This window comes from Coenobita brevimanus, chromosome 75, assembly GCF_032717465.1.
Source record: "Coenobita brevimanus isolate Jiangsu-jjx chromosome 75, ASM3271746v2, whole genome shotgun sequence".
NCBI classification, from domain to species: domain Eukaryota; kingdom Metazoa; phylum Arthropoda; class Malacostraca; order Decapoda; family Coenobitidae; genus Coenobita; species Coenobita brevimanus.
Genome location: NC_137028.1, coordinates 5,816,462 through 5,841,919, shown reverse-complemented (window position 1 = coordinate 5,841,919; position 25,458 = coordinate 5,816,462). Strand labels below are relative to the sequence as shown.

General features: G+C 43.5%; 1 protein-coding gene across 1 annotated transcript in view; it reads right to left on the bottom strand.

Annotated features, from left to right (window-relative positions):
* LOC145408030 (roundabout homolog 2-like) overlaps positions 1-25,458 on the bottom strand; it is a 345,608-nt gene that overhangs the window by 145,259 nt on the left and 174,891 nt on the right. The window lies entirely within an intron of this gene.

Sequence of the window (25,458 nt, the reverse complement as noted above, 5' to 3'; positions counted from 1 at the left end):
GCCACAGTCTTGTCTTAATGTGCTGTTGTGCTACGTGAAATAAGCTGCTAAAGGACGAAAATCTGGACCAGATTAAGGTGTAAAGAGTACAGTGAAGGGGTTAATGGAGGGTGTTTCTAGCCCTTGGACAACACTAAAAATCCCTCCTACGCAGCATAACATCCCTTGGTGCTAGAAAGAGACGCCTTCACGTGGCAGCACCAATACAACCAGGCGGCTTCACTTCCTGGTACTAGGACCGACCCTCAACCCCTCAACTATTTCCTTATTCCTGGAAAGGTGAATGGTGGACTTCAGGGGAACGGCAAATAAAGTCTGAAGTCTACCGGATTCATATAAGCCTGGGACCACAGCCAACAAGAAGAATACAGCAGATAGGCGTCATTTTACTGAAGGGGTTCATGGCTACTGCTTCTAACGTATTCAGTACTCAAGGGCCCGTATACTGCTCGACTAATTTGGCTCCCTAGCACCTCTTCCTTAACGATTTATTTTCCTAACTACCCATTCTAATTTTTGCTTTATCTGTTTAATATCGACACATCTGCTTAACACAAAAGAATATATCAACGGAGCAGATACAAATATAATGCAGTAAGGAAGAGGTGTTAGTAAGCTTTCTAAACACACGGGAATACCGCGACTCTCCTAGGCTGACTAACACTGTCCGGCGGAGTCAAGAATATACATAATTAAAATGGGGATTACAAATGTACCGCTTAAGCTGGATAACACCGTCCATCGATAACAAGAACAAAACACATTGGACGCCTTTGTAGAGATGAGAATATATATCAGACTTAAGCTGTATAACATCGTCTGGCAGCAGCAGGAGTAAAAGCATAAAAAAAAGTCTGGTATAAAAGAGGATAATAATTAGACCTTCAAATGCTGCACGAGATCACCCGTTTAGGAAAAATGAAAGAAAAATCTGATACGAAGTCGAAAACAAAGCTTAAAAAAAACGTAAAAGATCGTCAGTCGCCAGCACGAAAAAGCCCTCATGCAGACAGAAACAAAGCCTCCTACTCAGCTGCATAAAATCGTCTGAAGGTGGCAAGAATAATGCAGAATAAGAAGCGTGGGAACAGAGGAACTAATAATCTTAGGTAAATGGCCAAAGGTGATGAACAAACACCTTACCTGGAGAGTTTAATCCCACTCATCCGGTTAACAGGCTGGTAAAAGGATTGGATGCTATAATGACCACTTCCATATCACAGCAATTGGTGTGTGTGTGTGTGTGTGTGTGTGTGTGTGTGTGTGTGTGTGTGTGTGTGTGTGTGTGTGTGTGTGTGTGTGTGTGTGTGTGTGTGTGTGTGTGTGTGTGTGTGTGTGTGTGTGTGTGTGAGAGAGAGAGAGAGAGAGAGAGAGAGAGAGAAATATCAGATCTTGTAATGAGGCACTTCAAATCACCTCATTCTTTAGTCATCTTTGAGAGTGTGAAGATGTCAAGTAATGAGGCGACTAAGTGATCTGGCAGGTGTGAAAGAGGTTATGTGGGAAGGTAGGTGGGTAGGCGAGAAGGTAGGTGGGAAGGAAAGTCGGCAGGTTGGGAGGAAGGTGTGTAGGTAGGGAGGAAGGTGCGTAAGTGAGATGGATGATGGGTAGGTGGGGAGGAAAGTGGGTAGGTGGGAAGGAAGGTGCATAAGTGGGATGGAAGGGGGGTGAGACAAGGAAAAAAAAGTATGTGATTAATGATAGGTGTGTACGTGGAATGGGAGAAAGCATGTGAGAGAGAGAGAGATGGAATGTGGGAAGGAAGCGTGTGTGCAAGAAGGGAGTCAATATATGGGATGGTAAGTGGATATGGGGGAGGGAAGGTTATGTGGGTAAGTGGGAAGGTAAGTGGGTAGGTAGGAAAGTAAATGGGTGTGTAAGTGGGATGGTAGATGGGTGTGTGGGCGGGTGGCAAGGTTGAACAGTGAGTATGTGGGATTGATGACGATGATATTATTTAAAAGACCTTATCATGCTGGAGTGTTAACAGCTTCTAATCTCTTAAAGACGGATTCCCTCCATAATTCAAGAAAACTGGAAGACACGTGGAAGGGAGAAAGTAGGAACTGGGGGAAATCAAAGAACGAGGTGGGAGGAAAATGGCAGTCGAAGAACAAGGAGGAAGGAAAGGGAAGAAATACATGGATTAAAGTGAAGGAAATGAAATAATGCGCCTGACAAGGTGGGAGAAGGGAAGGACTAAGTGTGAGGAAAATACAAGGAAATGTAAGGAAAATGCAGGAGGAAAAAGAGGTCAATATAAAGGCAAGGTGGGAGGAAAGGAGAAGAAAACAGAAGGACAAAGTAATAAGAAAGAGAAAGTAGGGTAATTAAAGGACAAAGTGGAAGGAAACAGAGAGGGAAACAGAAGAGAAGGCGAGACGAAAAAAGAAACAGGAAATACGGCGAAGGAAACAGGAGAGAAGGCGAGACGAAAAGAGAAACAGGAAATCAAAGGACAAGGTGGAAGGCGGAAAAAGAGGAACCAGGAAATCGAAGGACGAAGTGGGGCGAAAAAAAACGACGCTCGACTTGAAGCTGAAATGAAGGCTTTGCAAGACGCTGAGACTCTTGAAGTGTTCTCCTCGATATCACGAACATAAGAACACCCGCTCACACACACGAGGCCTTCCCGGAATCATTAACATAACAAGTCTCTCGCTCTCTCGCACTGAAATTACCAAAAGCGCATTAGCTCAAAGAGAGAGATAATTTGCCCAAGCTGGTACACCGATATTTTGCCTAATTACTATTCAGCTGATCTGCGTGTCGTGTTGAAATTGCTAACAGATGCATTTAGTGATGTTACCTCCCCTCCCCCTTCTTTTCTCCACACCACCATCCCTCCCCCCTCTCCCCTTTTCTTCCTAAGCCCCCTTCGTTTAGTGATGTTACCCTTCCTCCCCTTTTTTTCTCCACACCATCATCCCCTCCTCCCTTCTTTCTTCCTAAACCCCCTTACCCTCCTCCTCCTTGAAATCTGCCTGAAGTCCATGTTAATTCTCCACTGGTCGGGACAACTCAAATGTGCAATTCAGGGTAACGCCAAACATTTTATTTTGCGGAAAGTGAGTCATAATTACCATAACCCTCTAACGATCGTGGTAACTCTGTTATCAACTTACAGTTTACACAAGATTATTAAATCTCGCCGAGTGTGCCAAAGTAGACGGAAAGTGTTAATCCTTCCAGTACTACGACGCATTCTTAATTTCAGTCTTGCTACATCCAGACAGACTTAGATGAAATGGTGCCTCGACTTCCAATGCACTGTTGCTCTCCTTCAAATCATATCACACATCCACTCTAAACAATAACATTTCTCTCTCAGATTTCCTTCAACGTTTTCCCTTTCCCCAATCCCACTATCCTCACATTCCTATTTACTATCACTCTTTTAAAACTGCTCTCTTCAGTTTACTTAATTTTCCTCGTTATTTACTTCTCATTACCCTTACTCCTCCCCTTCCTTATTTCTTCAATCTTATCCTTTTTCTTCTTTCCCTGTCTTTCCCCCCAAAATCAGCTTCAAACTAAGAAATTCTCGTCACCAATTTCTTTCACTTTCCCTGTTACTCCTCTTCTTATTTTCCCCTGTTCCTCTCTTCCTTTCTTTATTTGTCTCATTTCTCTGCCTTCCTCCTACGCTCAATGTCAAACTCTCAAATTCCTACCCTCTAGCCGCCTCCTAATTCCCACCTTCCCTTCTATATTATTCCCTACTCTCACTTCCCTCCTATCTTCAACTCACCTACTGCCCCTATTTTTCTTCCCAAATAAGTTCCATTCCTTAAAAAAAAAAAAAAATACAATCCTCAATTTTCTTTCCTCCTCCTCCTCCTCCTTCTCTTTCCTCTTTTTCTTCTTCTGTCCTAATTTCCTCTTCTAGACCCCGTTTATCCATATTTCCCTCTTCACTCTTCTTCTCTCGCTTCTCCTTTCTACTCTCACCCTCCTTGTCTCTATCCACCTCTCCCTAACTCGGTGCAATTCGCTTAATGTAGGCAATTATATGCTGTGTGTGTGTGTGTGTGTGTGTGTGTGTGTGTGTGAGGAGAGAGGGAGGGAGAGAGAGAGAGAGAGAGAGAGAGAGAGAGAGAGAGATACAGGAATGGGTGCTCTAATGTATACGGTTTAATTATCATGTGAATGTCAGCGTAGGCGTGAGTGTGGGTGGTTATGCTGTGTGTGTGTGTGTGTGTGTGTGTGTGTGTGTGTGTGTGTGTGTGTGTGTGTGTGTGTAACAATACAGGAATGCGTGCTCTACTGTATACGGTTTAATATCATGTGAATGTCAGCGTAGGCGTGAGTGTGGCAGTTATGTTGTGTGTGTGTGTGTGTGTGTGTGTGTGTGTGTGTGTGTGTGTGTGTGTGTGTGTGTGTGTGTGTGTGTGTGTGTGTGTGTGTGTGTGTGTGTGTGTGTGTGTGTGTAGTCAGAAGGTAAACAATAACACAGCGAGGTGACCTGAGACAGCATCGCCCACCACCCACTGATTAACTCAATTTGTTCACGCCCTCCACATTCTACCTCAGTTCCCGCTCACCTCTAATTTAGTCTTACGTTTTCTTCACCGTTTTCTGCTTCTCCTTTACTCACTTCTAAGTTTCTTTTCGTTTTCTAACCAAGCTTTTATTGTATTTTCTTTTTTATTGTTTTTTCGGCTTCTGTTCCTTTGTCTTCCTTATCTTATCCATCACCATTTGCTTCAGTCCTCATTCATCTCTTATTTACCCTTCCATTTTCTTCACCGTTGTATTTCGATAGTTTTTGATGTGCTTCCCCATTCATTATTTTTTTTTATTTTTCCTCTTTCTTGCCGTTTTCTTGTTCTATTATTATTTTCTTTCAATATGATCCTTCTCTTTTCTTTCTTGAGTTTCTGTGGTACTTCCTTATTTTTCTTTGTCATACTCTCCTCACGTTTCCAAATTTCTTGTTGTACTGTCTTCTTTCCATGTTTCTCCTGTTTACTTCTTTCTGATCTTTCGTCATGCTTCCTTATTTTCCGTGCCTTCTTTCTACTTCGCCCTTTCACCCTCACTTTATACCTGATTACGTCTCCCTCTTCTTTCTTTTTACCTTGTATTTCTTAATTTCTTTTGACTCATATTGTTCTTCCTTCATCGGTTCTTGGATTTCCATATTTCGTTTCTTTGTTCTCTCAAAAATACTACACCTACTCTTCCTCCTTTACTGTCTGTTATAGTTGTCTGTCTTGCTTTTTTTTTTTTTTTTTTATGAATCTTCCTTTCTTCTTGTCTTTCTTCTTCTGCTTCTTTTATTCACTAGTTTTGTGCTATCACCGGACAATTTCATTCAGCTAAACACTTTCGTTCCTTACCTTACCACACCTTACCTCCCCTACATAACCTACCCTAGCCAAACCCTACATAACCTACCCTAACCCAACCAAACCCACCCCAACCTATGGCTCCAAACCATATCCTCTATTTCTCTGCATAAAACCCAACGTGCTGCCTGACACTCACAACAATTTTTACTCCAATTTATAAAGGTGTGACTCAGTTTTCATAGCCCCATGTGCCGTATAAATGATATTTGTGTGTAATTTTATTCGGCCATAAATGAGGGTTGGGTACAAACGATATTAATAGGATCAAAGCTACTGAGCATTTGTTTACGTTTTTTTCCCTCCCCTTTGTAAATCAACTTTGTAACAATGGGTTTGATGTTTAGCTGGTGGCGTATTTCTCTGAGCCATTCATCTATCTATCCGTCCGTCCATCCATCCATCCCCTTAAATATCTACAGTATGTATCTATTTTGTTTACTCACTCTCAGATCGCTCATCAGTTACTGCCTTTGGTAATCCGTAGTATGATGACAGATTTATGCATGTCCTACTTTTTATTGTTCGCCTGCGCGCGCACACGCACGCACGCACACACACACACACACACACACACACACACACACACACACACACACACACACACACACACACACACACTTCATAATAAGTATCTCTTAGTTTAATTAAGTTTCAGCATTAATACATTCATATGCAAGTTAGATCGCGACTTGTTATTTGCTGACATTATCATTACAGAATCCCTGTCTCTCAATCCCTTTAGCCTGAAGACGTCATTCATATATAATATACATGTTTACATATACTCCTATGGACGACTGTACAAGTATACTGCTTCGACGGATTTTTCAAACGAAGTGTTAGATATCCATCCATCCATCCATCATCCAATCCTACACTGCCCAATGAGGAGCGTAGGAACCCGGAGCTAGGCAGATGGGCCCGACATTTAAGATGAGAGTGAGTGTTATCAGTGGTTAATCCTCTTTATCCGTCCATCCATAATTTAATCCTCTCTTGCCCATCAGGAGCGTAGGGGCCCGGAGCTAGGTTACAGTCCTGATATATAAGGGTGACCAGCCTTGTTCGTCGCTGAGTGGCATTACATGAACAACAATCCCCAACCTTTTCTTGGACTTAAACCATCACGGGTCCTATAATTCCTTCTACTACAGCTGGAGGAAAAAAAGGAGAATAAAATCATCTGGTGGTGGCCTAATTAAAATGAAAATGGTGTCGTCGTAGTAAAAGATTTAATCACGTGACTCTTGTAGTCTTAAAATACTGGTTTACTTCTACTGCCCAATGGCGTACATGAGGGGGCGGGGGGGGGGGCTGTTTGAAACTGCCCCCCCGGGCCCCCAAATGAGGGGGGCCCCCAAAAGTCCTAAAAATTTATAAGCTAATTTATTTATTTATTTATATATATATATATATATATATCATACCGACAATCCCGGCTGAGATATTAGATAAGTTTTGAGAGTGAGGGGGGCTAGGTTCTTTGCGGGGGGCCCCCACTCCAGGAAGGGGGGCCCCGCAAAGAACCTAGCCCCCTGGGCCCCCAAATCTCTAGGTACTGCCTCCACACGACTATATTCAGCGTCCGCCAACTTTCACCCCAACCGACAGTTTTCATCGAAATATCCTTCAGTGTTAGGTAAGGACCACCTCCCTGGCACCAAATGATTTATGGGGGTCTATGCAACTATGTAATTTTTTCGTTGATCGTTAAACATCAATTACACTCTTATTCATTTTATATGATAAAAAGAATGATTTTTTGATCCGCGGAATAAAGTAATCAGTCCATTTCTTGAGGTCCAACAGTTCTCCTAGGCACCAGCAGACACCTCCACACACACTCACATGTCACCACTTGGACACTCATACCGAACACCCACATGAGATTATTAAGAGAATGGGACGTCTTCTATGTGGAATATGAGGCTTCGGAGCACCTCTTTTCAGTGATTTATTTTGCATACTGCGCATGAACCTCCTCTTGTTTGTTATTTCGCTTTAATATTGGCACAGTCTGCATCAATAACATACAAAAAGATACAGAGGTACAAAGTGCAGAATAAACAGCAAAGGAAAATGTGCTACGAAATCTCCACAGCCATTACAGATTCCCGATTTTGTTTATCTGGGACAAAATATATTATCTCTACCACAGTGAATAAACAAGCTCTTTTCCTGAATAACATAACATAAAACAAATTTCTATCGAAGCAGAATAACATATCTTTACCTGGATGATACGAAAGAATGTTAGGTGTAATATGCCAGGTACATCGAAGCCTCCTATGTTACCCAGAATATCAGTCATGGGCTAAACTCAAATACATAAACCAACATTACGTACTCACCAACGCCTGCCAGACAACACATTACCTGAAAAATAAAATAAGAGAGTCAGTACACTATTCTAATTGGCTCAGCTTCATCCTTCACCTGCACTGGGTTCTTGGATCACCGGAGAATCGTTGAGCGTTTGCCAGACTAAAATACAGGGTTCTTAGTGACAAATCAAAATAACCACTGTGACTTCCTCCTTCCCTCTCTCTCTCTCTCTCTCTCTCTCTCTCTCTCTCTCTCTCTCTCTCTCTCTCTCCATCACCGAGCTAAACAAAATCGCCAGAATGAAATACAAAGTTCCCATATACCAACCAAAAGGCTAAAGAAAACCTGGAAGTGAAAGGGTTAACCACTTCACTACGGCGACGTCTCTTATGGTATACCTTATTCCTGTAACAGACGATTTTCTTCAGCTTAGGAGGGGGAGTAGGCTATAACCTTCATCAACCCACTTCCAGGTCTTTCCTAAGCTGAGTAAAATCGTCCATAGCTGGTTTGTTTTCTTCTGGGCCACTTTCTCAACTCGAATGGTGTGTTGTAGGTGCAGGATACTTAATGAGAAGGCATGGGTGTTCTTGGTAACTATACTCCTTTCGCTTTAACTTGGCCTAAAATTGTCCTCTCGTCTTATTCAGTGCCGATTTGTGACAATACATGAACAGCAGAATATGATGCTAGTCACAAAGAAGTGCTATGGAAAGGATGTAGAGCTGTAGTATTGTCTTTTTCTGCCACTGAACTACCATGTATAAGCTCCAACGGGAAGAAAATCTGAGCCAACTCAGTGTAACAGGAGTACAGTCAAATTTTTACCCTCCAGTACGACTAAACCTGGCCATCAACTTGACTGAAAAGGGATTACAGATTCTTGCCAGAGAGAATAAACACGTTATAGTGAAGCCAAAATAATACAAAAAGACGTCACTGCAATAAGAAGGTTAAATGAAACAGAAGAATGCACATAAATCGAAAGCATCCCCGATAAAAGATATTAAGGAAAGAAAATATGGGGTAAGAAACAAAAGTGCAAAAGGACGCAGTAGCCATAAAAAGAATATATGGTGGTGGAGGGAAGGGGAAATTACCGAATATTAGCACCCTCCCTCCTTCCTCTCTCCCTTTCTCCCTCCTTCTCTTCCCCCTCACGCGCTTTCTTCTTCCCTCCTCTTTCCTTCCCTCCAGTCTTTTGTTCTTCTTACTCTATCTTCTTCTCTCCCTTCTCCCTGTTGCCTCCTTCCTTCCTCCCTCTTTTTCCCCTATCTCTCTGGTCTTTTCTTTCTCCTTTCACTCCCTTTCTTCTTGCCTTCATTCTCTCTCTCCCTTATTCTTTCCTTCATCGCATCTCACATTATCTTCCTCCGTTTCTTCCCTCTCCTTCTCCTCTCACCCCTTATTCTTTCCTCATTCTTCTACCTTTTATCCCCCCCCCTCTCTCTCTCTCTCTCTCTCAACTTCCCGTTTATTTATTTCCCCTTTCCTTCTTCTGCCTGTTTGCCTGTCTACTCATTCCGTACTTGCTAGTCTTCTGCCAGCCCCTCTTTCCCAGATGCCAACCTATCGAACCCTTTCCTATCTTCCTGCCTCTCTCTGTTTCCCTGCTTGCCTAAATTTTCCCATCTTCCTGCCTCCCCCTGCCTATCTACCCTCGTGCCGGCGCCATGGCGACAATGGCACCACCACCCGCAGTGCCACCATGACGGCCCACCAGACTGTGACACCCTCAAGAATCATGGCACCCTCCCTCCCTCCCTCCCTCCCTGCCTCTCACGCCCAATTCTTTCCTCCCGCCCTCTCTACTTCCCTGCCACGCCCTTTTCTTTCCCCCAAATATCCTTCTCTCCCTTCTTCTCTCCCCTCTTTTTTTTCTCTCTCTCCCTGACAAACTCACTTCCACACTCCCTTCCTTCCTCATTTTCTTCTTCCTTCTTCCCTGGCACTCTCCCTTCTTTCCTTCCTCCTTTCCTGCCTCCTTTTCTTTCACCCTCCGTTTCATCTCTTTTTCTTCTCACCTTCTTTCTCCTCTCCCCATTTCTTTCTTCCATCCCTTTCTCCTTTCCCCCCTTCTCTCTCTCTCTCTCTCTCTCTCTCTCTCTCTTTCCTCACATAGTGGCACCTTCCCTTACCTCTCTCCTCTTCATTCCTCCTTTCCTCCTTGGTATTCCCCTTTTATTCCCACCGTCTTTTCCTTCCCTCCCTCCTGTCTTCCCTCTTCCCCTACTCCCTTCCCGGCATCCTCCCAGTGGTATACGCTCTCTCTCTCTCTCTCTCTCTCTCTCTCTCTCTCTCTCATCCTGACCCCCACAAAAATTACGTTGAAATGTCTGCGTACCAAAATAAAGGCGTGTGTGTGTGTGTGTGTGTGTGTGTGTGTGTCTTATGCTTATACCATGGATATGTATGTATTTATGCATGAGTTTTTGTGGGATTGTGTTTGTGATTGTGTTTGGCTGAGAATGTGTGTGTGTGTGTGTGTGTGTGTGTGTGTGTGTGTGTGTGTGTGTGTGTGTGTGTAATAATAATAATAATAATAATAATAATAATAATAATAATAATTGAACAATAACAATCCTAGGTTCTCTTTTTCCTGATTTGTCCTCTTCCTCCTTCCTATATATCTTTTTCCTCTTCCTTTTTCTTGTCTCAATCTTTTTTTAATTTTAATTCTCCATTTTCCTTCTCTATTTCTATTTTCTCCCTAATTATCCCTTTTCCTTTCCAACTCTTTCGTTTTTCCTCTCCACTTCTTCCCTTTCCCTCCCTACTCCTCCCTTTTTCCTTCCAACTTCTTCCTTTTCTCTCCCTACTCCCTTTCACCCCCTTCTTTCCTACCCCACTTTCCCTCTCTTATCCTTTTCTCCTCCGTCCCGTTTCTCCCTACTTCTCCCCCTTTCCCCCCTTCTTCCCCCAACTTTTTCCCCTACTCCCCCCCCCCACACCGCTCAGCTGGATACGCAATTACCAGGAGTCATAATGGTCTGGCTGTGGTGGCGGGGGGAGGGGGGGGAGAAGGAAGATAAGGAAGAAAAAAAGAGGGGGGAAGAAGATGAGGAAAATGACTGGTAGGAAGAAGGAGTAAGAAAGAACAAGACGAGATGTGGCGTAAGAGAAAGAAAAGCAGAGGATGAAGAGGAGGAGGAGGAGGAGGAGGAAAAATAGAAGAGAAATAGAAGGAAGATAAAAAGAGGAAGGAGAGAAGAGCACGAGATGAAGAAGAGACAAGGTAGAAATGAAGAGGAACAAACTGAAGAAGAGAAGAGGAAAAAGACAAGAAGCAATGGAAGAGAAGAGAAAGATGAGGAAAAGGGAAAAAATAAAATAAGAGATGGATAATGGCTGATGAAGAGGCAGGGGACGAGGGAGAAATGGAAGGGAGGGAAAAATGGAAGGAGGGAGAGAAAAGTCAGAGGAAGACGGGAAAATGGGGAGAAAGGGAGAAGGGAAGAAAAGAATGAAGGAGAGAAGAGAGGGTAAGGAAATGGAAGTGAGGGGAAGATCTGGGAATTAAAGAGGGGAGAGAAGGGAAGGAAAGGGAAATTATAAAGGGAGGGAAGAGAACGAAGGAGGAATGAAAGAAGGGGGAGAAGAGGAAGAGGAAATGAGAGGAATGAAAAGATGAAAATGAATGGGTGAGGGGAGGGAAGGGGATATAAGCTGAAGGAGAGAGAGAGAAACTACAATATATCGATCGTGCTGGTAAGAGGGTGTGTAATGTCATGATTCCTAATATCCCCTTAGAGGGCGCGGATGGTGGTAGTTGTGGTAGGAAAATGGTGGTAGTTGTGGTACGAAAATGGTGGTAGTTGTGGCATGAGGATGGTGGTAGTTGTGGTGTGAGGCTGGATGTAGTTGTGGGTGATGGTGGTAACTGTGGTGGAAAGATGGTGGTGGTTGTGAAAGGATGACGGTGGTAACTGTGGCAAGAATTTGGTACTACTTGTGGTAGTGGGATGGTGGTAGCTTTGGTTGGAGGATGGTGGTAGTTGTGGTAGGAGAATCGTAGTAGTTGTGCTAGTAGGATAGTGGTAGTTGTGTTGAGATGGTGGTAGATGTGGCAGAAGGATGATGGTAGTTGAGGTAGTAATTTTGGTGATGTGATGGTGGTAGTTGTGGTGGGAAATGGTAATAGCTGCGGTTGTGGTGGGACAGTGGTAGTTGTGGTAGTCAGCTCAGCAGTGGTGTACTCATGGTGATGCTAATGGTAATGGTGACAGATGAGGTAGGAGGGTAGTGGTAGATGAGGGAACCGTAATTTGACTGTGGTTGGTGACGGATAGTGATAGTTATGTTAGCAAGGTAGGTGGTGGTGTAGGTGACGGTGATAATGATGATGATGATGATGGTAGTGGTAGTGATGACGGTAGCTGCTGCGGGGGTAGTGGAGGATGGTAATAATGGTAGAAGACTAATTAGTAGTAGCAGTAAAAGTGGTCGTCTGAGAGTAGTGGTAGTAGAGCCTGTCGTGGTAATGGTAGCAGTGATAGCAGTTGTGGTGGTGGTGGTGGTGGTTGTTACGGTTATTTGTTGTGGTGATGTTAACTACTGGCAAAAGATGAAGAAAGGTGATTGGGGTGGTGGTTATAATGATGTTAACAGATGATGATGTATTTGGTTGCTGTAGTAGTAGTAGTAGTAATAGTAGTAGTAGTAGTAGTAGTAGTAGTAGTAGTAGTAATAGTAGTAATGGCTGTGGTGATGACGATGTGCTGCAAATTAAAGGGTGATAAGGTTGGTAATGATGATAGTTTTCTTGTTCTCCTCTTTCTTTTTTCATTTTCCCTCCTCCTCCTCCCCTTTTTCCTCGTCCCAGAAGGCCCAAGACTATAAGGGGTAACTTTAACTTTGTCCTCCAGCCCCCCCCAAAGGGAAAATGTATAATTGGTGAGATTACGCAACTCACACACACACACACACACACACACACACACACACACACACACACACACACACACAGAGGGGGGGGGGAGAGACGGAAGCAAAGTAAAAGAAGAAAAGAAAGCTCAAACACGCGAAAGACAGGACCAGTCTCTCTCTCTCTCTCTCCACTAATCTCGGGAGTGATGGCCTCAAACTTGACCAACACTTCCGCTACATTGACTCCAAGTTATGTCCGTCTCTCTCTCTCTCTCTCTCTCTCTCTCTCTCTCTCTCTCTCTCTCTCTCTCTCTCTCTCTCTCTCTCGTACCTCCTATTTTTCCCCTCACAATACCAAAAATTTCCCCCTCTTTCCTGTGCCTCTAAATCTCTGCCCTCTTCCCCTACAAGACTTTCCTTCCAATAAAGTTCACTGGAGCTCTTTACTGGCCCCTCTCTTCCTCTTTACTCTCTCTCTTCGTTCTTTTCTCTCTATAGTCTTCTTTATTCTTTAGTCTCCCTTGCTTAGACATAAATTCTTTTTTTCTTCGTCGTCGTCCTCCTCCACATTACATCATTTTCTACGATATTTTTTTTCTTGTTCAGTCTACCTCCTCCTCCTCCTCCTCCTCTTCCTCCTCCTCCTCCTGTAGCTTCTTTTCCTTCTTCCTCTTCTTCTTGTCCTAATCTCTTCTCCTTCAGTCATATATTCTTCATCTTTTTTCCCGTACTCCTTTATTTAATCTTCCTCATACTTTCTCTTTCTCCCCCTCTTTCCAGCCTTTCTTTTTTCTCCTACTCACTCCTTACACACTTTTCATCCTTTTTTCACCATTCTCCCTCCACCATTTTCTCTATCCCTACACTCTTTCTTTTCACTCTTTTCCTTCACCCATCTCTCTCCACCCCTTTCCCTGCCCCTACACCCTCTTCACCCCTTTCTCCACTCCTCTCTACAGCCGTTCTATACCCACCTCTTTTTTACACTTTTCTCTTTACCCTTTTCTGTGTTCTGTTCTTTCACGTCCTTTTCTCTCCACCCTTTCCTCTCTTCCTACACCCTTCTTTTTTACATTTTTCTTCACCCTCTTCTCTCTCCCTTTTTCTTTGCCACCCTTTTCTTTTCATCCTTCTCTCTCCACCTTTTCGTCTCTCCCTCCAATCTCTTTTTACACTTATCTTCACCCTTTTCTATACCTGTTTCTTTGTCATCCTCTTTTCCTCACTTTCCTCTCCACTTCTTCCTCTGTTCCTACACCCTTCTCCTTTTACACTTTTTCTTCACTCTTTTCTCTCTACGTTTTCCTTGTCCTCCTCTTTTCTTCACCCTTTCCTCTCTATTTTTTCCTTGCCTTCGTCTTTTCTTATCCTTTTCTCCACCGTTTCCTCGCTCCTCAAATTTTTTTCTTCTTACCCTTTTCTTTGCCCTCCTCTTTTCTTCACCCTTTCCTCTGTCCTCTCACTTTTCTCTTTACCAGTTTTCCTTCACCCATCCCTCTACTCTTTTCTTTTTCATCCTCCTCTTCACCCTTCTCCATCCTTTCCACTGTCCCCACACCCTTTTCTTTTTACTCATTTTCCTTTCACCCATCTCTCTCCACTTTCTTCTTTTACATAATTTCCCCCCCTCTCTCTCTCTCTGTCTGTCTGTCTCTGTCTGTCTGTCTCTGTCTGTCTGTCTGTCTGTCTGTCTGTCTCTCTCTCTCTCTCTCTCACACACACACACACACACACACATTTTCTTAGTCTGTAATCTTTTCTACTCTTTTTCTTTTTTCACCTTATTTTCATAACAAGTTCAACCCTTTCAATCTAAAGAATTCTCTCACAAAAACAAAATCGTCTTATATTAGCCTGAATAAAATAGCGAGAAACGTTCACATAAAAAAAAACTATGGGAAAAAGAATCACACGACCCCCCCCCCCAAAAAAAAAAAGATGAGATGAGGGGAAAAAAATAACACAAACTGCACTACTTCACCACGACGACGCATTATTTCTTATTTATTCTTGCTGCTGTCAGACGATTTTATTCAGCTTGTGAGGAGGTCAATGAAGACTTTAACCCATCGAAAAAAAAATAAAATAAAATAATCTGATAATAAAAAGAAACGAATTTTTAAAAGTCATGGTAGAGAAAGTGTTACGAAAATAAAACACAATGGATGAAGTGATAAATCGTAAGACTTAAGGACAGAAAAATATACAAGAAAAAAAAAGGAAAGATGGAAATAAAATAGAGTCCCATAATATTGTGGGTACCAATGATGTAAAGAAAATTAGGAAAATGGAGGAAGAAAAGAGTGACAAAAAAGAGAGAGGGAGGAAAAAAAGGGGGAAGGGTAAATCTACTGGAGGAATGAGAAGGAAAAAAACGGAAGAAAAAAGAGGGAAGAAAGGCAAGTGTAGGGAACAATTAATCAAGTTAAGTGAAAGAGGAAAAAAAAAAAAGAGAGGGTGAGGGAAATGGCCGATAAAAAGGGAAAAAGGAAGACAGGGGAAAAGGGGGACGGGACTGCCAATTTCTAAAGGCAAAACATTAAATGCAGATGAGAGAGAGAGAGAGAGAGAGAGAGAGAGAGAGAGAGAGAGAGAGAGAGAGAGAGAGAGAGAGTGGAAGCAAGAAAAAGTGAGAAAAGTGGGGGTGATAATTTGTGAAAAAGCAAGAAAAGAGAGTGAGAAAAGAGTGGTAAAAGGAAGGAAGGGTGAGGTTATCTGAGACTACTTGCGGTCGCCTTCCACCCTAACTCACTTCTGATCCATTAGTCTTTCCCTTCTGAGGTGTGTTTCCCCTTTCCCCTACCCCTCTTTCCCTTCTTTCCTTTCCCCTCTTTTCCCCTCTTCCTCCTACCCTTCACTTTCCCTCTCACTTCTTTGCTTCTTCTGTACCCTTTCCCTCTCTCCTCTTTTCCATGCCTCTCCCCTCGTTCATCTCCTTCACTACTCCCAACTTCTTAGCTTCTGTTGTACCCTTTCCCTCACTCCTTCCTTTCCTTCCCCTCTTTTCCCCTCCTTTCTCTACTCCCCACTTTCCTTCACACCTCTTCGTTTCTGATGTATACTTTTCCTTCTTTCCTTAGCCACCCTTTCCTGCCTCGACTCTGCTTTCCCTTCTTCCCTTTCTTAGTTGGAAAGGCAGGAGATTTTCTTGGAAAGATGAGAGACAGATTGAGAAAGAGGTGGGATAGGTAAAGCCAGGCATAACGAGCTGGAGAGTTTGCTGGTGGTGGGGAGCCTTACTTATTCCCACTTTATATCTTTGACTTATATAACAGCTACTTTAGTTATCAATTACCCAATTACAAACAGCCTCGAAAGGACCAATAGATACGCTGCTGTTTGCTTTCCTTTGTAGTCACTTGGAAAGAGAAAGAAATATGGGAAAACAGGTAAAATATATAAACACGGGTAAAGGTGGGAAAGAAACGTGGAAATACGAGAATGTCAAAAAGCGACAGCAATGAGAAACAGTGAGAAACAGACGCACGCAAGAAGAAAAAACGGTGACTGTAAGAATAACACGAAGAAAAGTGTGAGAAACGTAAGAGAAAATAAGCAAGGCAGGAAGGGGTGTGGTTATGGGAGGGTGTTGTGGGGGGTCCTTGTGGTCACTTCCCCCCTAACTCACTTCTGCTCCATTAGTCTCTCACCTCTCATGTCTGTCCCACACTCTCCCTCCCTTCCATTCCCATCTTCCCTTCCCTCTCCCTTTCACGTCTATCTGCCTTCCATCCCCTCACATTCCTTCCTTCCTTCCCTCCCTTTTTCCTCTTCTCTTTCTCTGCTCTCTCACTCTCTACCCTCCCCCATTCCCATCTTTAGTTCCCTCCCTCTCCCTTTCACGTCTGTTCTCTTTCACCCTTCCACTTCCCTCTCTTTTTGCCCTCTTCTCTCCTCTTCCTCCCTCCATTCTCTTCCATCTACTCCTCGCCTCTTCCTCTCTTCTCTCCTTCTTTTCCCTCTCACTCATTTGCTTCATGCACTCCTTTTCCTTTTTTCCTCCCTTCTATCCCTCTGCTCTCCCTTACTTCTCACTTTTTCTTATTTTCCATTTTCTTTTTCTTCCTCTCCTTCACCTTCGACGTGAGTTTCCCTCCCTCTCCCTTCCTTTCTTTTTCCCATCACTTTCGCCTGCCCCTCTCCTGCGATGTCTTCTCCTCCCCCTCTTTCTCCACCTTACCTACTCCACTTCCTTTCCTTTCTGTTTGCTTCCTTCTCTCTCTTTCTTCACACTGTTTCTCCTTCATCCCTCCTTGTCCCTTTCTCTCATTTCCCTCCCTCAGTTCTAATGCTCTCTGTTTTTCTCATTATACCGTCTAGCTATGTCTTCTTTCCTCCTCTCCCTTCTATCTATTTCTTCTCTTTATACTTTCTTTTATTCTTCCTTTACCTCCCCTTCCTTTTCCTTCCCTACTTCCTGCCCCCCCTCTCCTCCTCCTCCTCCTATTCCTCCTCTTACTCATCTCTAATGCCTCCCCTCCTCTCCTTCCCTTCTCTCTCCAGTTCCTCCTTTCCCCTTTTTCTTCTTTTTCTTCCTACTTTGATGCCATTTTCCATCTTCCTCCCTTCTATCTCTTACTTGTGAATGAGTGAGTGAATTGGTGTGTGTGAGAGAGAGGAGTGTGAGAGCAATGCGTGAGCGTAAGAAAATGACTGAAAAAAGATGAGCATAGTAAACAGCGGTGTGGAAAAGTGAGAGGGCTGTGAGGGAAAGACTGAGCGAGGCGAGATGGATAGAGTGAAAATGAGTGAATGGGTGAGTGAGAGGGAGGTGGAGAGGGCAGGAGGAGGTGGATAGAGTGAAAATGAGTGAGTGGGTGAGTGAGAGGGAGGTGGAGAGGGCAGGAGGAGGTGGATAGAGTGAAAATGAGTGAGTGGGTGAGTGAGAGGGAGGTGGAGAGGATATGAGGAGGTGGATAGAGTGAAAATGAGTGAGTGGGTGAGTGAGAGGGAGGTGGAGAGGATATGAGGAGGTGGATAGAGTGAAAATGAGTGAGTGGGTGTGTGAGAGGGAGGTGGAGAGGGTAGGAGGAGGTGAATGGCACAGCAATCGCCGGGATGGACTCTGCTCAGTACCGCCTCTCTCACATCAACACTCATTCAAACACACACACACATACACACACACACACACACACACACACACACACACACACACACACACACACACAGAAGCTGGAACAGGGAACATTTTGGGCATCTGATTTTCAACCCACCAACATGTCATCAAAATTTTTCTGCAAACATAATCACACCATTTCTGACCGAGACCTTCTTAGCACATGTTAGGTAAGGACAGAGGGTATTAGCGCTCAAGCTGTGACATGAGGACTGTAGCTCCTTGCACTGATTGTAGGAGAACTGGTGTGTGTGTGTGTGTGTGTGTGTGTGTGTGTGTGTGTGTGTGTGTGTGTCCATCTATATATCTATCTATTTACTGTGTATTTATTTATTTATTCAACCTGTTTATTTACTGACAGAGAGAGAGAGAGAGAGAGAGAGAGAGAGAGAGAGAATTCGTCTCTCTCTCTCTCTCAAAATTGCTTCCGTCTCTCCCACACTCGTCACTCTCTTTCACCACAAGCTGAAATTACCCCAAAATCACCACCACAACCACCACCACCACCACTACCACAACCTTCCTATTTTGCTGTCCTCATCTTTGACTAAATAATCACGTTTGTTATAATCTATCGTATAAGAAACAGCTTAGACAGGAAATATAAGTCTGTTGCTGTTTGTTTTCATTTGTACTATAATCATCATCACTGCCAACACCATAATCATCACCCACCTATCACCATCACCATTACAATCACCACCATCCCTCCATCCCTGCAACTACGACCACAGTCATTATACCTCCAATGCCCACACATCCACAATCACCACCATCACTATCTACTACCACCAACGACAACACCACAATTATCCCTCCACCACCACCATCACCACCACCACCACCACCACCACCACCACTCACTTCCCAACACTCATTCACAAACCCCCATCAGTACTGCTCACTATTCATCACTATGCAATCACCACAAACTGCATTACTAATTCCTGTATCACCACCACCGCCACCACCACAACCACCATCACCACTTCAACTACCATGTTTCTTCACTACATTACTACTCATAATTCCATCACCACCATCATCATCACTACAGCCACCATCTTCATCACTACTGTCACCATCATTATCACCACAAACAATATTTCAACTATCACCACCACAACAACCAACCAACACAACTAACATCATTAACCACCATCACCACCACCATTACAACCACCACAATCACCATGATCACCACAACAAACATTTCCTTCCAACAACCACCACACAACTACAAATAACACAACTACCACCATCACAAATACCATCAACATCCCCACAACTACCACAACCACCACAACCAACAACCACCATCACCAACAACCACCATCACCTTCAACCACAACTACAACCACAATTATCACAACTACTTCCACAACTGTTACAACTACCATCACCATCAACTACCATCACTTTCAACCACCACACCCAACAACCACCATCACTATCAACCACAACTACCACCACAACTACCAACATCCATCCTCGCAACATTCGTCCTATTAGCTTCAGTTGCAACGAATTACTCACACTGCAGACTTCGTTCGCAACCGATCAACTCTCTCTCTCTCTCTCAACCAATTTCCTTCGTAACCACTCCTAAAATTGCTCTCTCTCTCTCTCTCTCTCTCTCTCTCTCTCTCTCTCTCTCGGGTCCAGTTGCACATGCGGGCTGGGGAAGTGGAAAGACGGAGAGAGAAGGAGGGAAACTGGAGAGAAATTTGATGAGAAGGGGAGAGGAAATAAGGGAATGGAAGAAAATGGAGGAGAAAGCTAGTGGGAATGGAGGAAATGTGTGTGTGTGAGAGAGAGAGAGAGAGAGAGAGAGAGAGAGAGAGAGAGAGAGAGAGAGAGAGAGAGAGAGAGAGAGAGAGAATGGGGAAACAACAGAAGAAACTGGGTAGAAAAAACGAAGTAGGGGAGGGAAAAAGGAGAGAAGAGTAGAAGGGAAAATGAAGGATGAATACAAGAGGGAAAGAAGAGGAAGCAGGAGAAGCAAAGGAGATAAATGGGAATAGAAAAAGAAGAGGAAGCGGGAGAAGGAAAGAGGAAAATGAGAGGGGAAGAGTTGGAATGTCAGAGGGAAAAGGAAAGTGGAAGAGGAAAAAGAGAGGACAGGAAAGGAGGGAAAAAGAAAACAAGAGGACAGGAGGGACTAGGAGAAGGAAGGAGTAGGAATGGGTAGTATATGGAGACGTCTGGTAGGAGAGGGGAGGAATGAAGGGAAAGAAGGGGAATTGCAGAGGGGATAGGGGAAGGGTAGTTGAGGGGGGGTAGAGGGCATTCTGCAGGAGATGGATCCGTCACTGCCAGTCTGTGGGGGGGAGGGAGGCAGGAGGGGGCAAAGGGTGAGGAAAAGGTGATCAGAGAAAATACAGGAAATGAAAGAAACGAAGAAAACGGGAAAAGGCAAAAGTAGTAGAAATGGGACGTAAAAGAAACACGGAAATCAGAAGAAGAGGAGGAACCTGAAGAAATAAGGAAATCAGCTGAGGAAGCGGTTCGTCACGATTATAAGTAGTTCGCCAACCGTACAGATTAATAGGAAAAACACGTTAGCCAGATTAAAAGGAAAAACACATGACAGTCTGATTAAAAAGAAAAAAAAAACATGGTATCCTGATTAAAGACAAAAAACATGATAGCCTGATTAAAAGGAAAAATACATCACAGCCTGATTAAAAGGAAAAACACACGATAGCCTGATTTAAAGGAAAACACACGATAGCCTGATTTAAAGGAAGAACACATGATAGCCTGATTAAAAGGAAAAACACATGATAGCCTGATTAAAAGAAAAAACATGTCATTGTAGTGAAGGCAGCCAGCGCAAAAGAATTCAAAGAGCAGGAGACCTATAATGTGTTAAACAGCCTACAGAATGAGGGCTACACAGAATGAGAGTGAAACAGGAGAGTTGCGGCATGGGCGTGAGAAGTGACAGAGTGAGCGGGGCGGGAGGAGTGACAGAGTGAGCGGGGCGGGAGGAGTGACAGAGTGAGCGTGTAAGGAGAGTGAGTGAAAATGGCTCAGCGGCTGTGGAATTGTCTGGCTGATAAAAATGCTGACCGGCCCAGACATGAAAGACGAGGGGAGGGGAATTACGGCTGACTCTCCCCTTTCCTCCCTTTAGCTTCTCACCATTTTTCCCCCCTCACTTAAGGTGGTCTCTTGTCTCCCCTCTCCCCCACCTCCTCCCTCCACCTCATTCTTCTTCTCCCTGTAACTCCTTATCGGCCGTTCTGTTCTCAGCCGTCCTCCCTCCTTATTTCCTCCCTTCGTCTCTCTCTCTCTCTACATTATCTACTTCATTCCGACGATTTTTTTCTGATAAACACCAACTACTTAATTGGCTACTGGTTATTGCAATCAAGCTGCATAATTTCTCCTTCCTTTTAGAGAGCACTTGATAAATGAAGGAACCTTGTATGGCACATTTCATTACACAGACCACTCTGAATCAATGTCTTTGGATTTTTTATTTGCCTTTTCATGATACTGGACCGTGCTTACCCTATTTATAAGTGGGAATGTTGACGACGATGATGATGATGATGATGATGATGATGATGATGATGACGACGATGGTGATACTCTTCTACAGCTGACTTATCCCCAGCCCCCATCCACGTCCCTCCTCTATCCTCATTTCATCCCCTCACAATTCCATCCGTCCATCTATTTCTTTTCCCTCCATCTACGTCCGTCCCTCTCCTCACCTCTCCCTTGTTCTCCAGTTCTCTTCTTCATGCCAATCCTCTCTCCACATATTCTCCTTTCCCTCCGATTCCTCCTCACCCCAACTCTCCCTCTTTTCCTTAATCATCTCCCTTTCCCTTCCTCTCCCGTCTCCTATCTCCCTACTCCCTTCCTCCCCGCCCCTTCTATCTCTTCATCTCTCCCTTTTCCCCTCCATCTACGTCTCTCCCTCTCTCATCACTCCCCTTTCCTCACCCCTCCACCAGCCTCTCCCGATTCCTTCCCCTTCTCTACCATCTTCTCTCCTTCCTTTTCCTCCATTCTCTCTCCACATCCCTCCTTTCCCTTACGCCATGCATCCCATCATCATCACCCATTCCTCACTTTCCATCTCCTCACGTGCATCTTTTCTCTTCTCTTCCTTTTCTTTCCCTCCTCTGTCTCCCAGTGTCCTCCCTCCCTCTCCCTCTCCTACTCCCGATTTTTCTTCCATTTTCTCCCTTTCCCTCATTCTCTCTCTCTCTCTCTCCCTCTCTCTTCCTCGGTCCCTTCCCATCTCAGGGCTTCCTCTGACTGTTCCAATCTCTTCCCCTCTCCTTCCCAGCCCCCCACCTTTTTCCCTCCTTCCCAGCCTCCCTCCTCCATCCCTGCTCCGCCTCCTCCAATCTCTCCCTCTGTACCAATTAATCGGCCGTGACTCCTGCGTCCATTACCAGCGCGTGTCACTCTCTCTCTCTCTCTCTCTCTCTCTGTTCCTTTGTGTTATAATTTCATCCCTTCTTTCTTTTCTTTCTTTTGTTATTTCACGGTCCACTCCTTCCCCTCTTTTGTTCTTTCATTCTCTTTCTCTCTCTTTTCTTCTCTGAGGGTATGTATTTCCTCCTCCTCCTCCTCTCTGTCTGTCTGTCTGTCTGTCTGTCTCTCTCTCTCTCTCACTTTTAATCCTTCCACCCAGTTACGTCACCATTTCATTATTTTCATCTATTTCTTTCTTTCCCTTCCTCCGTTTTTATCCACTCTCTCTTTCTCTTCCCTCAACCCCATTTCCTCTTTTTAGTCTTCCTCCCTCTCCTCCCCTCCTATTTTTATCATTATATTTCAATTCCTCTTTTACTTTTGTTCTCCTTTCCTTTCTCCTGAACGAAAATATCATATTCTTCACTTTACCTTTCAATAACTTTCAAAACCTCTTGCCTACGATGCCGTCTTTTCTCCTTTCTTCTTCGTTATGTGTCAGTTTCTTTAATTTTATCTTGGCTTCCTTTTTCCTTCTAAAATTGATCAAATATTCTTTCACCATTATTTTTTTTAACATTTTTTCAGACTGATTACTTTTTTTTTGGTTTCTCACTATCACCATACAATTTAACTCAGTTTTTCGAAATGCCTAACGAATGCAAAATAAATTGTCTCGTGGCAGCCTGAGTAAAATCGTCGTCGTGGGAGTGAAGGGGTTAATAATTTTTCTGCTTAAACTCTCTTTTTTTTTTACTCCTTAGACTTTTTTCTCGCCTCTTTACCTCTCCCTACGTTTTTCCTTTTTATTTCACGTAATCATTATCTTGCTTTCTCTGACTAATAACCATCCTTTTCCTCAATAATTTTCCTTCGTAAGATTCACCTCCTTCCTGTTTCACTTTCGCTTTTTCTTTTTTACACGTGATCATTTTCTCGCATCCTCTGACTCGCAATCAATATTTTTTTCTTAATATTGTTCTGGAAGCGCTATTCACCATTAACCCTGCAGTACATTATTCCAACTGTTGTACATTATTTCAGCTGTAGTACATTATTTCAGCTGTAGTACATTATTTCAGCTGTTGTACATTATTCCACCTGTGGTAAGTTTTTCAGTTGTAGTACATTTTTTCAGCTGTAGTACATTATTTCAGCTGTAGTACATTATTCCACCTGTAGTAAGTTTTCCAGCTGTAGTACATTATTCCACCTGTAGTACATTTTTCCAGCTGTAGTACATTATTCCAGCTGTAGTACATTATTTCAGCTGTAGTACATTATTCCACCTGTAGTACATTTTTCCAGCTAACGCATGACTATTTCATTGATTTTAGTGAGTCATAGGAGCTGGAGGGAATTACACGTATCATTACCCCTCTGACGGTCGGGAGAAGCCTTGAAGTATTGTATTTCACGTAACACCAGTCTGTGTTAGGGAAGTTCCCTAATACCTCTTCCTTAGCGATTTATTTTATGTCTGGTTAATATCCTTTTGCACCTTATTTAGGCAGAGTGAGGCGACATTAGAAGAATTTACGTAACACAGAAGAGGGCAGTGAGGTGCAAATAAGTAAAATAAATCGCTAAGGAAATGGTGTTAGGAAGCTTCCTTAACCGATGATAATACAGGCCAAGAAATTGTGTTAATACCGGCAGATCTGACTCTCATGGTCTGGACAACTCTATACCCTTTTCACTCTAACCTGGCCTAAAATTATCCTCCTTCCATCCGCAGTGCTGAGTAAGAACAAAAGATTAAGACTATGATGCCAGTCACAAAGAAGTGCTATGAAAAGGACGTAGAGCCACAGTATTGTCTTATTCTGTCACTGAGCTGCGTGAAATAAGCTACAAAAGGTCCAAAATCTAGGCCAAGTTAAAGTGAAAAGAGTATAGTATTTTATGTCTGCTAACACCACATTATATTATTCAATTAAGAATGAGTCCCAAGAGAGCTAAACATTTTTCTTATATCATTATTTTCGCCTTTTATTTCCTATTCTTTGACAACTATTCTGCTTAATTACTTTCCAAGCTGACTTTTGCACCTACTATCTTTCTCCTATTTCTTATCACATTGTTTCCTTGGACATAATTTCAGTCCTATTTTCTTTTATTTTCTTTCTAAATTCTCTCTCTCTCTCTCTCTCTCTCTCTCTCTCTCTCTCTCTCTCTCACAGCGTCATTTCCCCTTCATTAGCCACGCCATTTCCCATTCCACACCCTCCCATCCATTTCAATGTTCCTTTCACCCCAATCGCCTCCATTACCTCTCACTCTTGCCTCCCTCCCTCCCTCCCTCTCTTTTTCTTCCCTCGCTCTATCCTTCGCTTTTCCCTTGCTCTCTCCTTTAAATTCTTTGCTCAATCGCTCCTTCCTTCTTCGCCTCCTTTTACCTTTTACCTCTCTCCTCCATCCCCCTCTCTCCCTCCTTTCTTCCCTCCCAACATCTATCCTCCTCTTTCTCTGTCTTCTCTCTTACTCATTCCTCCTCTATCACTCCTTCCCTCCATCCTTCTCTTTCAACCATCCTTTTTTCTTTCCCCACTGCCGTGTCTCTCTCTCTCTCTCTCTCTCTCTCTCTCTCTCTCCCCCTTGGTTCTCACTCTCATTGTCTCCACCGCATTTCTCGCTCTATTTCTTTCTATTCTATTATTTTTTTTTCTTTCTGGCCGTTGCGTGTCATTTTTTATTGCTTTTTTATAGCCATCGATTCCTTTATTTTTATTTATTGTTCCCTGATTTCAGCTTTATGGTTTTCGCCTTCTTTCTCTCCTCTGCCTTTCATACCTCTCTCTCTCTCTCTCTCTCTCTCTATGAATATGGGTATTAGGGCCGCTTTATCTAAAACTACTCATTTTTTCCTGCCGGATCGTGTGCTACTAGGGTAATGGCTGCGTGTATATAGTGTGCACTCAGTCTGATATAAAACCACATTTCAAATACCATTCAAGATTCCTTAACACCTCTTCCTTAGCGATTTTATCCCGCACATTACACCTCAGTATCATCCAATATTTTATCGATTTAAAATATGTCCGTATTAAAACGATATAAATAGCCTGAGAATGTGAAGGTGTTCTAAACTTAATAAATCACAAGGAAGAGGTGTTACGAAGCTTCCTGTGCATTCTAGAATAACAGCGTACATTTTCCGTCGTCTTCTTCTGTGTTAAGTTTAGTCAGCACAGGTGGAGGGAACACACAGGTAGAAAGGAGGAGGACAGGTGAAGTGAAGTGAGTGTGTAAGCAGAGAGCGACTCAGCAATCAGCGCCTGTGACGTCAGCAGAGTTGTATTACCCGACACTCCAGCACCGATATAGTCACTCCTCGGTGCTCTGTCGGTCAGT